The sequence below is a fragment of the Microcaecilia unicolor genome, chromosome 10 (assembly GCF_901765095.1).
Source record: "Microcaecilia unicolor chromosome 10, aMicUni1.1, whole genome shotgun sequence".
In the NCBI taxonomy this organism is placed as follows: Eukaryota; Metazoa; Chordata; class Amphibia; order Gymnophiona; family Siphonopidae; genus Microcaecilia; species Microcaecilia unicolor.
Window position 1 is genome coordinate 168,352,604 of NC_044040.1, and position 17,635 is coordinate 168,370,238.

Here is a 17,635-nt window from a genome sequence, read left to right on the forward strand (position 1 = left end):
AGATAGGCGTTTCCGTTCGATTATGCCCCTCCACGTAAGCCACATTGAGCCTGCAAATAGGTGGGAAAATGTGGGATGCAAATGTAACAAATAAAATAAATAACCTCCAACTTTTTATTTTTATAAATATAACATGTTCAAAAACTTTAAAAATATAAACAGCACACTTATCTTATAGCTTTAAACCCAACGGGTTCCCCTTTTGCTATCGCTTTTTGTGTTTGATCCTGTGAAAAACAAAATTATATAAGCAACATTTACATAAATAATGACCAAGCTCTTAAAAAATGTGTTCTCTTCTCAGCTGCTGTCTGCATAGCAAACATTTTATGCTGCAGTTCTGCTCATAATCACAGCACTTGCTCTTTACTGCTTGTTAAAAGAACACTGCCACGATGATATCCAATCAGCGCTTCTCATGAAAAAAACTAGAGTGCAGCCAAATCCCAACTTCATAGTAACTCAGCAAAACCTGGGGTGGATTTTCAGAAAAAAAGCTGCCCCCTTCAATCATGCTGTTCAAACCAACTGGTTCTAACGTTTTGGTTGTAACAAAAGATGTGCTCTCTTGCCTCCTCAAATGTTTTCTTCAATTTGATCAATAGCAAAATAGACAAACTGTGAGAAGGTGTGTGCTTCATGGCCACACAATGTGCTATCAATAAAGCCCCATGTTTCAGCCGCGAAATGCAGGATTTATGTTCCAGTAATCAATTATGTAACTGTCTAGTGGTTTTCCCCACAATTTATTGCAGGGACGTTGTAGGACACAAACCAGAAAAGCTGTCCATGATCTAATCATGTCATTCTTCTCATCAGCTGGGTTCACAAACTCCACACATTGCTTCATAATGCCACACGTGCTATACCCAGTACACTTATGATGCCCTATATTGTTATGTTCCAGACTCAATTCTTTCAAAACAGATAAAGCAGCAGGATTCAATAGTTGTTTTAAATGGTGCCCTCTGGAGAGCCCAATACGTAAGCCTTGATTTTGAAAAAGTGGATGTCTTCATAATGATGACAATAATAAAATAAACAGGACAGGGGCGTAGCTACGGGTGGGCCTGGGTGGGCCCAGGCCCACCCAGTTTCGTCTCAGGCCCATCCTCACCTTCTCCCACCCCCGCCGTAGTGCTGCCTCCTCTCCTGCACTTCGCGGTGTCTGTCTCCCACCCTCACGGCAGCGCTTTCAATTTGCTATCAGCGCTGCCTGCCTGACAGCTGACAGACGCGACGCCTTCCTGCTCCGGGGCCTTCCCTCTGCCGCATTGATTCAACTTCCTGTTTACGCAGGGTGGATTGCACGCGGCAGAGGGAAGGTCCCGGAGCAGGACGTCGTCGCGCCGCGTCTGTCAGCTGTCAGGCAGGCAGCGCCGATAGAGCGCTGCCGCGGCAGTGGGAGACGGAGACCATGAAGTGCAGGAGACGAGTCAGCGCCACGGTGGGAGAAGGTGATTGGAGGCAGCGTCGATAACTTTAAAGGTGCTGTGCGCTGCGTGGGGGGGGGGGGGTTGGGGTTGTAGTGCCCACCCATCCAACCCGCTGGCCCACCCAAAAATTGTCTTCTGGCTACGCCACTGAAACAGGAACACACATGGCCCGCCGTAAAATCTCTTCTATCCTGAGCTATTGGACCCTCTGCTACGCTCACCCCTCCAAAGCTGGATCACCCTTTATTAATGTTCTGCGCGTTTTGCTTCTCCCCATCCTTTCTTTATAATGACAGTTAATTTTCAGCAGCAGGCATTAGTAGAACTGCACTGGAGCAGCTTTTATGTTTGAAGCACAGTTCAGCTGTTGCCATAATCTCAGCTATTTCTATCAGTTTAAACCCTGTGGAAACCACTGTGCTGCCATAGCTACTGACAGCAGAAGAAATCTTCCAACGCCAGCCACTCAGAACCTCCACCGGGCTCCAAACCTTGGAAATTAAAAATCTTGAAACCAGAAAACCTGTTAGTAGAGTGGAAAATGCACAGTCACAAAGAGCAAAGCATGTGATTTTAGCTGCATTTTTGAAAAGCTTTTCCAGGGAAATGTTTTGGAAAATAACACACATAGATGCCATTTTAAACTCTAGGGGGTGGGGATGGGGAGTCAATATATTAAAGTACATTAATGCTTTTGCCAAGTGATATCGCATGTAAAAAATGCTATGAGCATGCAGATAGGACATTTATGCTCATTAAAAGTGCTCTTATCAAGTGTAAATTAACTTATTTTACTAAGCTCTTTGAGTAGATGTTACCCATGGACCCGCATTCATGGTTATCATGCATTAAAACCAATCAGTGTTGTAAAAATCCCCTGCTAGCTTTTTAATGCAGGAAGGGGCAGGAACAAGGTATGAAGGAGACAGAGTAGAGGCATGGCCCGCTGTGACAGCTAGCCATGTGGGTTGGTGTTGTTTGCTAGCTGTCACAACTGCAGCTGCACTTAATGTCATTTCAAGAGATGTCAGAAAGTACAGCAGAGATACTAACTGTCCAGTCATGTGGCCACTGCTCAAGCTGTCCAAAAATAGGTGAAGCTGCTGTTGTGGCAGTTCACCCCTCCTGACCTCCCTCCCCTCGGTGCATGTATACCCCTTTCCGATCCCCCTGGTACAAATCCCCTGCATTCATTTACCCCCCCCCCCCCCCGTGCCACAATTATAACCCCAATATTAAATTCCTTCAACATCAGAACCCCCAGCAGACCACACTCTCTGAACAGACCCTAACCCTCCTCTCCTCAGGACTTACCTAGGGGAAGGGCCGCCGAGGGGGGGGGCAGGGGGGACAAAATTACCCAGGCCCGGGCCTCCAAGGGGGCCCAACGCCGCAGTCCCTGGTCTCACCCACCCACCCACCCTCAGCTCCATCGACAGCCCCTCTCCATCCGCCACCGGGCCCCTGCATTCAAATCAGCATCGCCTCACCTCCGTGTGAAAGTGCAGTGGCAGATCGCCTCCCTTTGGGCCTTCCCTCCCTGTGTCCCGCCCTCGTCTGATGTAACTTCCTGTTTCTGCAAGGGCGGGGGGTGGGCAGGTGGAGACTGGGGACTGTGGCGCCAGCGGACTGAATAGCAATTGAGGGGGGGCTGCGGCGGCGGGGTCCCGGGGGTGGCCTTGCCCAGGCCCGGTTCAGTCTCTTGGTGGCCCTGCCTAGGGGTTCCCTAGTAGTGTAGACTAGTATTTCCCAACTTAGTCCTGGAGTACCCCTTGCCAGTCAGGTTTTTAGGATGTCCACAATGAATATGCATAAAAGAGATTTGCATACAAAGAAGGCAGTGCAAGCAAATCAATCTCATGCATACTCATTTTTTTAAACTTTAAATTTTTATTGGAAACCAGATCACAGTAATAAGTCTGTCATTGTAGATATCTTGACAACCCGACTGGCAAGGGGGTTCTCAAGGACCAACTTGGGAAACACTGGTGTAGATAGTGTAGTGGGAGGAGATAGGAGCAGTCTGTCTCTTCTCCTGCCTTGTCTGGCTCCAGAACCACAAGATTACTTCTAGGGTTCATTTCTGCCATTTTGACATCTGGAAGTAGATGGAGCAGGAGCAGACAGCTGATTTGTTGAGTGGCTAGGATGTGGTCTGCTGAACAATGGGGTGTGCAGAGGATAGTGGGTCTGCAACAAGGGTCTTATGTTAGTGGAGGTTAGTTTTAAGGTTGTAGTTGTGGCACTGGATGGAGGGAGGATGGGATTAGAAGGTGAGGCACTTGAACCATAAGGGGAAGGGGGATTTAGATGGAGAGGATTTTCTCAGATGGGGATGGGGGTGGATAAACTGCTACTGCTGTGGCTTCATCTATTTTTGAACAGTTCGAGCAGCACTGGGGTAACCTGATTATATGCACCAGCAGGCGCTGCATGTACACTCGTGCTGTCTGCAGGTGTATGTACCATGGTTGCATGTGTGGTAAGTATCTGCCCTGTGTGCTAAATGCAGAGCAGATGCTGGGCACTCCCCTTGCATTTATCCTACAGGCTTTGTAGGTACCATGCCGAAGCCTTTGCTGTTAAGGTGTGGTAAGTGCAAAAATGTACTGCACTTGATGTGAGACAATTTGGGCATGGATCTTTATAGAACCACGCACAGCCAGATTTGTGCAAAAATCCAAATTAGAGCTAATTAACACATACACACACACATGAATTTGGGCACTATTTATAAAATCCAAGAGAATGGTGCACTGAGCCTTATTTTCGAAAGTGATGGGCGCCAAGATTTCGACCCAAATCGGGAGAGAGGCGCCCATCTTGCAAAGGCGTCCAAATCGGTATAATCGAAAGCCGATTTTGGGCATCTTCAACTGCACTCTGTCGCGGGAACGAACAAAGTTGACGGGGGCATGTCGGAGGTGTGGTGAAGGCGGGACTGGGGTGTGTTTATCGGCCGAGGAGAGATGGGCGCCTTTGGCTGATAATCGAAAAAACAAAGGCGTTTTTAGCACGAATTTAGGTCACTTTTTTGGACCCTTTTTTTTCATGAACAAGTCCCAAAAAAGTGCCCTAAATGACCAGATGACCACTGGAGGGAATCGGGGATGACCACCCCTGACTCCCCCAGTGGTCACTAACCCCCTCCCACCCAAAAAAAAACTTTAACATCTTTTTTAAGCCTGTATGCCACCGTCAAATGCCATATCCAGCTCCATCACAGCAGTATGCAGGTCCCTGGAGCAGTAGTTAGTGGGTGCAGTGGACTTCAGGCAGGTGGACCCAAGCCCATCCCCCCCACCTATTACACTTGTGGTGGTAAATGGGAGCCCTCCAAACTGCCCCCAAAACCCACTGTACCCACATGTAGGTGCCCCCCTTCATCCCTAAGGGCTATGGTAGTGGTGTATAGTTGTGGGAAGTTTGTTTTGGGGGGGATTTGAGAGGCTCAGCACCCAAAGGAAGGGAGCTATGGACTTGGGAGGTATTTGATTTTTTTTCTAATTGTTACAAGTGCCCCCTAGGGTGCCTGGTTGGTGTCCTAGCATGTGAGGGGGACCAGTGCACTATGAATCCTGGCCCCCTCCCACAACCAAATGCCTTGGATTTGTTCGTTTTTGAGCTGGGCGCCTTCGGTTTCCATTATCGCTGAAAAACGAAACCACCCAGATCAAATGCGCACAAATCTGATGCATTTGCCGGGCACAAACCGTACTATCAAAAAAAAAAAGATGGGCGGCCATTTTTTTTTGAAATACGGTCTGTCCCGCCCCTTCATGTACCCATTCTCGGACATAGACGCCCATGGAGATGGGTGTTCACGTTCGATTATGCCCCTGTATTCTGGGAAGTTCTCTGAATTTTCATTCAGAAATCTGTTCAGGTTGATGGATTTATTCAAGATTGTGATGGTGAAAGATTTGAATGGGGAGAAGGGGTCGGGTATGTTTATGTTACAGAAATATGGGTTGAGGAAGGGGACATCATTTCTTTAATGTAGTTGTGTTGTTAGGATTTGACTTTGTGCTAATTCTGCAGAAATATAAAAGGATTAGAGTGGTAGGGTTTATTTTTTGCCAGCATTTGGCTTTAGAATTGGAAGGGGTGCTTAATTTTGCCCGCCATTTACTGAATCTGGCATACGGTTTGTAAACATGTATAGTGAGAAGAGCCATTTTAGAAGGGAACATGTTCAAAAAAGAGCAGCATCGCTCGGGGTTTTCAGTATGTACATGCTGGTACTTAACATGTGCATGCAGGGATTTTGCAATCTACAGGGGCAATTGTACAATTGGATGCCTCCATTTAGGTGCCTCAAGAATGCACATTAGAAGCTTTTCTGTAATGGCACCTGGATACTCAGGATCTGTTATAGAATACTAACATAACCCAAAGACCTGGCATAAATGCAAGTACCTAAATGCGGCAGAGACGCATGTAACTTGCAGTATTCTGTACAATATGCACATAACTGGGAATCCCATCCATATCTCGCCCATGTGTACAAACCCTTGCATGTACACGCACCATTAGGTTAACCATTACAGAATAGTGCTTAGGCACCCTACTGGCACATTCACAGTTCAGTGTACACTTACATGCATAATATTCTAATAATTTATACATGCAAGGGGTATGTAAGTGTGAGCCCTAGATCAGATCTTAGAATTGCCCTTCACATGTGTAAGTACTAGAACTTACAGAAATGCCAGATTTTATAAAACTGGACATCCAAAGGGAGTCAGTTGCTGCCCCCTCAATTCTCCGGGGATAATTTTCTGAAGTGCTTGATACTGGAGCCTTGAGCTACATTAGTTCCAGCTTAAGTGTGCAGTTTTGTACACAGAGAACTGTGGCCAGCGTGCTGGCATTTGCTGCCTTGTGGCAGTATGTATTGATAAGTTGCGCATTTAGACAAGTTATCTACTGATTCCTGACGCAGGCCTTAGGACGAAACGTGCTCCGTGTCCTCGAGTCTTGTGTCTATTTATAGAGCATGTCTATGTATAGAGCATTTACACATGCAAATGTCATTATTTACATATGCAAATCCCATACAAGACTTCTAAAATGACCTCCATAATTTATCATTATCCCATTCTATTTCTTCAAACTGGTGTCACATCATTAAATACTAAGGTTATAAATCCTCATGGTCCAGTAAACACTGAATACTGTCAAGTCAGTGATCTTGATTCAACACTGAACTTCAGCTAGCAACATGAATAAAGGATCATGAATAATCTTCTAATTGAAGAGGAGAGTCCCTACTATTATGATAATGGTCTACTACATGCTCTATATTAACAATGGGAGTAGCTTTGAAGCCAGATGCTGGTATTACCAAAACCATTATGAAAACAGGCACTTGCTGGCATTTTAGTTAGCATTCTAACCAATCACTGTACTATACTGTTAGAAAAAGACCCAGAGACTTTGCAAAGATCATTTCTTTATCAACATCGGATGCTGCTAGATGATTCCGCATAGGAATGAGGTAAACCTGACATAAAGCCAGAAAAACATCAGAAGGAGAGAAACCTCAGAGCAGAGCAGGAGGCAGAGCTGGAAAAGTTTGAGCAATTAGACATAATGGTCTCTATTACGAAATTAGACACTCTGCAGTTAATGGTATGAAGCAAAGCCAAGTGCCATAATCTCTCACGTTACAATTATTTCAATACCAATATCCTCAAATGTCTGCTATTATTCTGAAAACAAAATATGAAATAGGGAGACTCAAACATTAATCAAGGGGCTTATTTATTAACCTGTGCTAAGGTTTTGCATTGGAAATGCATTTAGGGCCCAAAACTCTGCTTAAGTGGTATTCCATAAGCTGTACCTAAAGTTTGGTGCGGTTTATAGAATTGACGCTTAAGTAGAGAGGCCACACGTACATTTAGATACCACCATTTGCACCAATGAAATGTCCATGGCTAAATTTGTGTATTGAACACTGTTATTCTATAATTATGCACATAACTCAAAACTATGCCCCCGATCCATCCCGAAACACCCATGAACCTCCAATTTCTACACCCCTTTTTTGGGCTGTGTGTAAATTTTAGGTGTGGATCTGGTGCCTAAGTTTACATGTGCAGATCCCAATTAAATCTAATTAGTTCCAATAATTGTTTGTTAAAAAGTCAATTATTGGCACAAATTGGCTCATTATGCTATTGTGCACACAAATTGGGACATTAGTTGTGCACCAGCATTTACACCAGGTTTCAGCAGGTGTAAGTGCTCATGCCCAAAATTAGGCAAGAGATTTATGCTAAGCCAGTATTCTCTGTTTTGCACAGAGTGCCCTTTGCAGAATAGCTAGTTTAGCTTGGATCTTATTTATTTATTTGTTTATGTTACGTTTATATCCCACATTTTCCCAACTTGGGACGCACACAAATTTGCATGCACAATTTTTGGTGACTTTTATAGAATCAGGGGGTAACTGCATAAATTTAAGCTCTGTATTCCTCAAGACACAGCGCCCAACCATTCCTCACCAATAGTATGTGCTCTAATAGCAATTTTTATGCATTAGAGAGGTAATTTTATAAGTTTTTCTCATGCTTAAAGGCTTTTTTTTTTTTTTTTAATAAAATGACCTTAGGTGGTACACACATAAAAGTATGTGTTGTGTCAAGAGTGTTTGTACTTTTATGTGACTCACATGTAGGCGTGTTCTGGGATGGAATCTGGGTAGAGCACAGGGGGAGTCACAATTCATGTGTGTGTTGTACATGCTAACATTTACACCACAGCTTCATTCTAACCATGATTAGTAATGGTTTACCCCTAGCATTTTATAAAGCCACAGGGACTCTGTCAGGCTTATTTTCGAAAGAGAAGGACGCCCATCTTTCGACACAAATCGGAAGATGGGCGTCCTTCTCACAGGGTCGTCCAAATCGGTATAATCGAAAGCTGATTTTGAACGTCCCCAACTGCTTTCCGTCGCAGGGATGGCCAAAGTTCATGGGGGCATGTCGGAGGTGTAGCGAAGGCGGGACTTGGGTGTGCCTAACACATGGACGTCCTCGACCCATAATGGAAAAAAAGGGCATCCCTGACGAGCACTTGGACGACTTTACCTGGTCCTGTTTTTCTTATGACCAAGGCACAAAAAGGTGCCCAAACTGACCAGATGACCACCAGAGAGAATCGGGGATGACCTTCTCTTATTCCCCCAGCGGTCAGTACCCCCTCCTACCCTCAAAAGAAATCTTTAAAAATATTTTGTGCCAGCCTCAAATGTCATACTCAGGTCCATCACAGCAGTATGCAGGTCCCTGGAGCAGTTTTAGTGGATGCAGTGCACTTCAGGCAGGCGGACCCAGGCCCATCCCCCCTACCTGTTACACTTGTGGTGGTAAATGTGAACCCTCCAAAACCCACCACAAACCCACTGTACCCACATCTAGGTGTTCCCCCTTCACCCGTAAAGGCTATGGTAGTGGTGTACAGTTGTGGGTAGTGGGATTTTTTTTTTTGGGGGGGGGGAGTTCAGCATACAAGGTAAGGGAGCTATATACCTGGGAGCAATTTATGAAGTTCACTGCAGTGCCCCCTAGGGTGCCCGGTTGGTGTCCTGGCATGTCAGGAGGACCAGTGCACAACAAATGCTGGCTCCTCCCATGACCAAAGGGCTTGCATTTCGTCATTTTTGAGATGGGTGTCCTTGGTTTCCAGTATCGCCGAAAATCAGAAACGACCAAGCCAAGGGACGACCATCTCTAAGGACGACCTAAATTTCGTGATTTGGGCGTCCTCGACCGTACTATCGAAATGAAAGATGGACATCTATCTTGTTTCGATAATACGGGTTTCCCCGCCCCTCCATCGGAACGTTTTGCGAGGACGTCCTCAGCAAAATTTGGGCGTACCTTTCAATTATGCCCCTCAATTTGTCTTTATAAAATTGGCTATAAAAAAGTGCCCTTTCCAGCTTCAAATCCTGTTGATCTGTTATAAAATTATCCTCCATCCCACAGATTCTATATAAGTCACCCAAAGTTGGGCACACAAATAGGCCCTTTTACAAAGGCACGCCAAAAAGTGGCTTGCGGTACTGTGGGCACATGTATTGGATGTGCACTGGACCATTTCTCCACCACATATGGAAAAAAGGTTTTTTGGGGGTGTGAGAAAATGGATGTGCATGAAAACGAAAACCAGCGCACGTCTATTTATGGCCTGAGCCCTTAACACCATCCATTCATTTAGCCATAAGGGTTCATGCTTTACCTGTGTGGTAGCCATCCTGCACACAACAACTGCCAATTACTTCCGGGAACACCCCCACAGTAGAAAATAAAAAATTATTTTCTACCACGTGTTCTTGGCATGCGCCAAATCCAGAATTACCACCCAGGGCATGGATAGCCAGGTGGTAATGCTGATTTGGCACATGCTGAACGCACTTAGGCCCTTACACATCTTAGTAAAAGGGTCCCTTAGTAATTAATGAACCATTAATCAATAATTGGTGTTAATTGTCAGTCATTATGATTTACACACGGACCTGCCCTGCACCCTATTGTCATGTATCCTGGGACTATGCCGTAGATGATTTTGTGGACCAATGTGCAGATTTTGAAGATGATCTGTTCTTTGATTGGGAGCCAGTGCAGCTTTTCTCAAAGGGGTTTAGCGCTTTTGAATCGTGTTTTACCATAAATCAGTCTGGCTGCTGTGGAGTTTTTTCTTCCCAGCATCTAACTTTGGACACCATTTACTGAATCCCCTCCCCTCATATGTTTAGTGTGGCATTTAGCACAAGGTGACTCCAATGTGATGCCATGTTGTTAGTGTATGTTAAAAGCCAAGTTAAACCCTTAAAGGGCACTTCCCTAAAGTAGGCACTCATATTTATGTTCTTGTTATGCACGAACATAAATGTTTAGAATTCTAGCATATGTGTGAATATCTATGTTCCTGTGCACGTAAATGCCAAAATTCTGCCTAACTGCTCTTCCGCAACCACCCACTTAACTTACATAGGGGCCCTTTTACTAAGCCGCGTAAGCATCTACGCACGATTAATGCATGCCAAAATGGAGTTACCACATGGCTACTGCGTGGCTCTTGCAGTAATTTCATTTTTGGCGTACATCTGATACATGTGTCTGAAACTTTACCGCTAGGTCAATGACTGGTGGTAAGGTCTCAGACCCAAAATGGATGCCTGGCAATTTTGATTTTGCCGCTTGTCCATTTTTGGCAAAAATTTTAAAAGGTCTTTTTTATAGGCACTGAAAAATGGATCGGCGCATGCCCAAAACCCGCACCTACACTATTGTAAGCCATTTTTCAGCACACCTTAGTAAATGGACCCCATACCAGGGGCACAGGAGGATATAGGCCAGGCTCCCACTTAAGCATGTAACGTAAGTTGTGCGCATCCCTTCTGCATTTAGATGCCAGCTCTATGACTGGTGTAAGTGCCAGCACCTACATTATAGGTATGCCACTACTGAGTTACACCAGCATTCAATGACAGAACCTAGGAGCCCAGCTTCCTTTATAGAATGGGTTCCTACTTTGTGGTCTCAGGGCGCTTAAAATGGAGGTGCCCAGTTATAGAATTGCCCTCTTAATGCCACTTAGTAAAGAGACCCTCAAGTAATGTGAATTATCTTTGCCTTTTCATTCTCATTGTGCTGTATTTTTATAGTCTGTCTGGTCTAGTTTTCAGCAGATCTCTAACAGTTTGTTGTATGATGTTTTCTTGTGGATTTACAAACCAGACAATAGCTGCTGTATTTTTAACTGCTCTACTTTGAGACTCTAGATATTTGACGCAAATCATGAAGCACTAAACACGAATTTGATTGCAATGTCTTACTTTTTCGGTCATTTTTATGAAATAAAAAGAACCACAAAACACAATGAAAGAATTGGCAGGATAGAAGTGCAGGTTGGTGCAAGGTGAAAGTAATTAAGTTCTTTATAGTGCACAGTATGTTCCCAACATACAGAAATAGACTAGTACCTGCCGAAAAATGGTGTAATAATGTTGTTGCCGCAACATATAGGACAAATTGTGTTCTGGCTAGATGACACTTTTAGTGCCCTCGATTTATATTTACCACCCAAGAACCAAGAATACTATTGTGTATAATACGACTGTAATACTGTCAAAGTCATCTTTTATTGCCATAACCCAAAGAACTTGCAACCACCTGCAGAACTCAAAATTGAATTAATACCTTAGAGCCCTATTCACTAAATTGTTATGCAACCATTATTTTGTGAAAACAAGCAATTTCTACAGAGAACATGAGTTACATGGCAACTGAACATGAATCCCTTGGTTCATATACAAGTCTTTGAGGCAACTAAGGAAAAGCATAGACCCAAATAAACATTCCCATGCTCTTACGACTCAAACAGATGAATCAGCTCTGCAAGATGTGTTCCCAGTTTTAGGACACGGCTTATTTCCAATTCTTTGAAATAAATGTAAAAAGAAAATAAATAAATAAATATATATATATATATTATTTTGCTGCATTTATATTCCACGTTTTCTCACCTATTTGCAGGCTCAATGTGGCTTACAATATAATGCAACTACAATCACATTGAAGGAATAGAGAATCAGAGTATATATAGCAGATAAGGTGCATAGGAATATTATGGCAATCATATTAACGGAGAAGAATTTCAGAATTATTGCTATTAAGGTTCATGCAAAAATTATGTTGATTAAGAAGTGGGTAAATGGATAACAACATAATATAATGATATCAGGACAAGGTATAATTGTCAGTAATTAGGATACATGGATATAATGATATCAGGACAGGGTATGATTATCAGTAATTAGGGCGTAAATAAAATAGGCAAAATAAAAGAGTTCCAACATAAAATTGATATGTATATATATATATATATATATATATATATATATATATATATATACCAGCCATTTTAAGTTGCAGTAAGCATATGCTAGCATAGTAAAAGGGTCTCATAGACAACTGAGGGTGTGTCTGGGATTCCTTTTATAGATAGATAGATAGATAGATAGATAGATAGATAGATAGATAGATAGATAGATAGATAGATAGATAGATAGATTTTAAAAAATCCTGGACACACCCTCAGTTGTCTGTGAGGCCCTTTTTACTGAGCTGGGATAAATGCTAGCATATGCTTACTGCAACTTAAAATGGGTGGTAGAATTTGTTCAAGGACATGCATAGTTCCTTCCTCTGCAACTTAAAGTATAATTAGTTATATTGCTTAATGATGTTTTTACCCAGGTTTGTGAAAAATATACAAATTAACCACTTATTTCAGATGGGTACTCTATCCAATGGTCTATCCACTTGTTTCAACTCCTTTAATGCACACAATAATTATTAGAATTGGACAGATAACTCCATTAAGCAATATGCACTGTTGTTGGTCTTCAGGGAGTGGTTTTTAGTATTCCGTTGGATAGATGTAATTTACTGCTATGATAATCAATGTCTGCATGTCACATGCATAGCACAAAAGCTAGAGTACTTAATTAAACCCCTTGCTGAGTATTTTGAACAGTACATTTAGTGCTAAGGAAGATCTACGTTTTTTATTTCTGAAATAATGTTTCAAAATAATTATTTCTTTGGCTTGTACAGCTTAAAATAAAGACAGTTGAAAGTGTCTTGAAAGCCAAGGCGCTTAGAATTGACTGAAAAGACACCAGTTTTCATGTCCTTGAACAAATTGTATGAAAGAACATGCTCTTCTCCCATTTTACTTGCCTGATGGAGTACCAGCAAGACGTGTAATTAAGCCACCATCACTTTAATCACCTCAACATACTTTTTAATCTTTAGTGAGCTTAGCTTGTGTGAGATCAAAAATATGCAACACTGCAAATTTCAAGGGAATGTAAATCTAGCTTAAGTTTTCCTTGCATTTATATCTCTACTCCCACCCGCTCTTTTAGACATACCATACACAAAATTACATCCCAGGTGCTTTTTACATGTATGCAAACCTTTTCCAGTATTCTTGTCTTTTATAATTTCAAATACATAGCAACCATCTATGTTATTTTGAAGTCCCAGGACAGTGGAGATATTGCTCAACTACATTAGGAAGCCTGAATCATCTATACTGACCACCCACATGCAGAACTTCCAGTAAATGTTTCTCGCAACACAAAACAGTTCACACATGAACCCATAACCTGCTGTACAATCCAGTGCATGAAGGTGGAAAAAGCCTTGAAGTAAGCACAGGAAATAGAACAGCCCAAGAGAAAGCAGCGGTCAAAATAATAACACCCTCAAAACTGAAACCTAATAGATGCACCAGTAATAACTGAAAAATGATTTGATATCTGTTTTTAGCCATATCCGCACCTGATCCCACTGCCGTAACACATCTATCGCTTGATCAAATGAAGCATACTGCACTGTACACAAGCTGAGTTCTATGAACGCATTGCCCCAAAGAGTAAAACAAGTTATAGATGAGGCAAAATTTCCCCGGATCCGTTTTTGGAATGACACCCAGCAGAGACACCACCAAATCAGGCAGATGAGAACAGGGCCACTGAGAGACAAAGCTGGGCCCAGGGCTAACAATGTTAAGGGGCCCACTGCCACTCCCTGCTACTGCCATCGCCCCCCGGTCCTCTATTTTCCTGGATTCATTGAATGGCAGGCAGCAGCGATCGAAAGAGGCTGCTCTGCTGGCCATGGGTCCTTCTTCCTGTCGCATAGGTGGGATGTGGCAGGAAGAAGCATACGTGGCCAGCAATCTCTCTTGATTGCTGCTGCCTGACAATGCTTAAGAGTGAGAAATAATTATTCATACAGTCTTAATATGTCGATCCATCTATATTTGAAATGTATCCTTTGTAAGTCGTGTTGGTAGCTTTTTTAGTATGCTTTGCCAACCTGTGTTCATTTTCTCATTTATGCATGAATATAATCTCATACATTTTATAGCCTTGTCTCAGCATTGTTTTATATTATGCTGTTTAACTCCATGGGGCCAGTGCAATAATGCTCTTGATAACAGAGTTTTACTGAGCAACTAAAATACTAAATGCTAAAATAGAACATCAAGTGTTACACAAAAATGTTTAATGAGGGCCTCCAATATCCAACTGGAGCCCCCTCAGTCTCTCAACTCATCTGTTGAGCTTCATGAAACAAAAGTAATCCTCAGTTGCTCTTGCCCTGCCAAAGTTGTTTTTCAAAATAGAGCTAACATTATTTGTCAGTACAGCCTCAAGTCATTTACACCATCCTGAGAAAAAACAGCAGTGGCCAGGAGCAACTGGGGATTATTTCTGCTTCATGCAGATCTGACAGATGGGGTATGAGACAAAGGGTAGGGGAAGCTCTGTTTCGGTGGAGAGACCAGGAGGATTTTCTTTTTAATGACCGGGGAAGGTGGCTGCCGCACCTGACACTTAAAAAACAGGAGTGTCTATGGCATGGAACTGAATTTACAGTTGGAATTTTGATTATGAGTGACTTAGATTCTGAATGCTGTCTGAACCAAACCAGACTAAGCCAGATATGGGTGTTCTAGGATGACTGATAGTGGATATACAGTAGATTCTGGTTAATTGGGACACCGATTAATTGGGGCTGTCGTTTATTTGGTCCAAACCTGGAAGAAAAAAACAAAGCATAATTATAAGGGGTAAAAGTTTTGCTTATTTGGGACATCACACCATTTACTTGGGCCACTAGCGTCCACAGAACATAACTGTTGCATCACTTCCCATTAAATATAAATGTGTAGCTGCATTTGCATACACATGCTACTGTGGGGTGTGTCACGTTCCACCTGTAGCGCATGCATTTAAAATGCCAAAGATAGATTTAACACTCCCAGACATCAATACTGTTTTCAATGAGTACGGTACTTGTATTTATTAGCGCTTTGCAACTTTTGTTTTTTAATCGTCTGGGTTGTGTTCAACTTGTGTTCGCTGGATTGTGGTCCAGAATAAATGAAACATTTTACTTTTGTCTGACAACTTTATTTATTTGGGGCAGCCGCTTAATTGGAACAAAGTACAGGAGTCCCAATCCAGCTTATTTTCGAAGGAGATCGCCGGCCATCTTCCAACACAAATCGGGAGATGGCTGATGATCTCCTGAAACCGGCCAAATCAATATAAACAAAAGCCAATTTTGGCTGGCGCCCTCAACTGCTTTCCATCGTGGAGCCGGCCAAACTTCAAGGGGGAGTTTCGGTAGGGTAGCGAAGGCGGGACAGGGGCGTGCTTTGAGATGGCCGGCTTCGCCCGATAATGGAAAAAAGAAGGGCGTCCCTGGCAAGAATTTGGTCCACTTTATTTGGTCCCTTTTTTTCAGGTCCAAGTCCCTAAAAAGTGCCCGAACTGACCAGATGACCACCAGAGGGAATCGGGGATCACCTCCCCTTACTCCCCCAGTGGTCACTAACCCCCTCCAACCCTCAAAAAAACAACTTTAAAAACTTTTTTTCCAGCCTCTATGCCAGCCTCAAATGCCATACTCAGGTCCATCGCAGCAGTATACAGGTCCCTGGAGCAGTTTTGGTGGGTGCAGTGGACTTCAGGCAGGCGGACCCAGGCCCTTCCCCCCCCCCACCTGTTACACTTGTGGTGGAAAATGGGAGCCCATCAAAACCCACCCGAAACCCACTGTACCCACATGTAGGTGCCCCCCTTCACTCCTTAGGGCTATGGTAGTGGTGTATAGTTGTGGGAAGTGGGGTTTGGGGTTTGGGGTTTGGGGGACTCAGCACCCACGGTATGGGAGCTATGCACCTGGGACCAATTTGCGAAGTCCACTGTAGTGCCCCCTAGGGTGGCCAGTTGGTGCCCTGGCATGTGAGGGGGACCAGTGCACTATGAATCCTGGCCCCTCCCATGACCAAATGCCTTGGATTTGTTCATTTTTGAGATGGGCGCCATCGGTTTCCATTATCGGCGAAAACCGAGGGCGCCCATCTCTAAATCCGGCGATCTCAGCATTTAGGTCAACCATCTTTAATGTTGACCTAAATGTTGAGATTTGGGCACCCCCAACTGTATTATCGAAACAAAAGATGGATGCCCATCTCATTCAATAATATGGTCGGAGATGGGCGTCCCCGGTCGAAAATGCCCCTGAATGTGTCCCAATTAGCTGGTTTAGCTGGAATCTACTTAAGTTGCAAACTGCCTTGAATAACTTTTATTTATTTATGTATTGGGATTTATTAACTGCATTTATGAAGAGATTCACCCAAGGAGGTATACAGCAGGTACAGTTTAACATAAAATGTACAATTTTGTTAACAGCATAAGAGTAAAACTGCCAAATATAAACATGGTGGTATGGAAGTTTTAATAAATGAAATGAAATATTGAAATGTGTTTGTTTTATATTTAGTGGCAGCTGCTAAATGTATAAACTCCTCATCTATGAATTTTCAGTAGCTTTTCAGTGCATTTCTATAAACTAGATGCTAAGATTTACATGCACATTACACATGGAAATGTTTAGAATACCAGCATACATGTGCATATGTGCACTCTTCCATGTACATATTCCAGCATGCTGCCTAAGCACTATTCTGCAAATACCTGCTTATCTTATATAGCACATATTTACAAGGGGCCTAGATAGGGGTGGAGCTTAGGCAGGACATAAGTGGAGCTCCCATTTATGTATGTTACTGCTGAACTCTTCACACAAGTGATCCGTTCCACAATTCAATACAAAGGTCTTTTTTAAGACCATTTATACACTATTCGCCAGTATTTCTTATTCTGGATCATCATTAGCTGACTACCTTAGTATTTAGACTCCTGATGCAGGCCCTTTGGCCGAAACACAACGGTTGTGTCGAGTCAAATATACGAGTCAAATATACTAATTAATAAAATTTGGTTTTAGCTTTACTGTGATTCAGTCTCTGGGACTCCTGGTTTTGTGCCCACTTTTTTGTTTGTGTTACTTACAGAATACAATGTAGGTACTCACACTTACACCAGTGGCATAGCTATGGGTGGACCTGGGTGGGCACAGGCCCACCCATTCTTGACTCAGGCTCACCCAGCAGTGGCACCCCACATCACCATCTCTTCTCCTCTGCGGTGTCCTTGCATCTGCCTGCCCATCGCTGAACCCCATCCCTCCCCAGTGTACCTTATAGGCATCCCTGGTGCCTGCAGTGATTCATTATTGCTGCCTGCGTTG

General features: G+C 43.3%; 1 protein-coding gene and 1 long non-coding RNA gene across 2 annotated transcripts in view; one reads left to right on the forward strand and one right to left on the reverse strand.

Annotated features, from left to right (window-relative positions):
- Window positions 1-17,635, forward strand: part of NYAP2 (neuronal tyrosine-phosphorylated phosphoinositide-3-kinase adaptor 2) — a 284,755-nt gene that overhangs the window by 39,919 nt on the left and 227,201 nt on the right. The window lies entirely within an intron of this gene.
- LOC115478991 lies at window positions 6,541-17,196 on the reverse strand. The gene is made up of 3 exons (XR_003943603.1): window positions 17,113-17,196; window positions 8,532-8,536; window positions 6,541-6,552 (listed from the first exon to the last, which is right to left on the reverse strand). It is a non-coding gene; the product is annotated as an uncharacterized LOC115478991 (long non-coding RNA).